Source organism: Sinocyclocheilus grahami, unplaced genomic scaffold (assembly GCF_001515645.1).
Source record: "Sinocyclocheilus grahami isolate Dianchi unplaced genomic scaffold, SAMN03320097.WGS_v1.1 scaffold595.1, whole genome shotgun sequence".
NCBI classification, from domain to species: Eukaryota; Metazoa; Chordata; class Actinopteri; order Cypriniformes; family Cyprinidae; genus Sinocyclocheilus; species Sinocyclocheilus grahami.
The window spans coordinates 821973-822804 of record NW_015505774.1 but is presented as its reverse complement, the minus strand read 5'-3'; the positions used below and the strand labels follow the sequence as shown (position 1 = coordinate 822804).

The 832-nt window shown below is 31.6% G+C and overlaps 1 protein-coding gene across 4 annotated transcripts in view; it reads left to right on the top strand.

Moving 5' to 3' along the window:
- The window catches only part of tpp2 (tripeptidyl peptidase 2), a 31412-nt gene that overhangs the window by 21464 nt on the left and 9116 nt on the right, over positions 1–832 (top strand). The window lies entirely within an intron of this gene.

Below are 832 nucleotides of genomic sequence, written 5' to 3'. Positions count from 1 at the left end.
GGTTGACTCTTAACTTTTATAAAGAATATCTCTTTGGATTTGAGACTTTAGTCTTTGCAACTTTACAGATCTTCTTTATGCACCAAGAGCTTGTAACACTCCAAAGAGAAAGGAAAAATTTAAATCGCATCATATGACCCCTTTAATGGACTTTAATCAAGTGACTCATCGCTCTCAATAATGTAAATCAGTGTTTCTAAATCAGGAGGCTTCAGTAAATTTCCAAAGGGGCCACAGGATGATTTAAAAGTATTTAAGTTTATAAATTAATATATTAAAATCACTCTAAATTAAAAAGTTAAAAAAAAAAAAGTTTTCCCCCCCCCCCCCATTATTATTCATAATAGTAATTAAATAAATATAATAATTGTTGTTGTTTTTATTATTATTATTATTATTATTCCAAAATCTATTTACTCTTTGTAATATTGATTAATGATATATTAAATATTAAATAGTAATATTAAAAGTTTGAAAATCACTGATGTGAATAATATAAGTCAGCAGGCTAGCCCACCAAGGTAAAGCAGAATATACGTATATCATACCGCTCAGCCCTCACACACACACACACACACACACAGCCTTTATTTCTCATGTCAGTAATTTATTTGTTGCCATCTGTTTGACAAATTCAAAAATGATGATAGGAAATTAGTCTGGCTTTTTATTAATGTATTTCCCATGATGATGTTAGAGTCAACTGCATTCATCTACATGAACAGACAGTGCAGATGGATTTGAGAGATTGTGGATAATGTGATTCAGCAGTCACATCTCTGGTGTTGCTCTCATGCAGGATATGGTGCCAGTCTTTTACCACCTGGTTCCT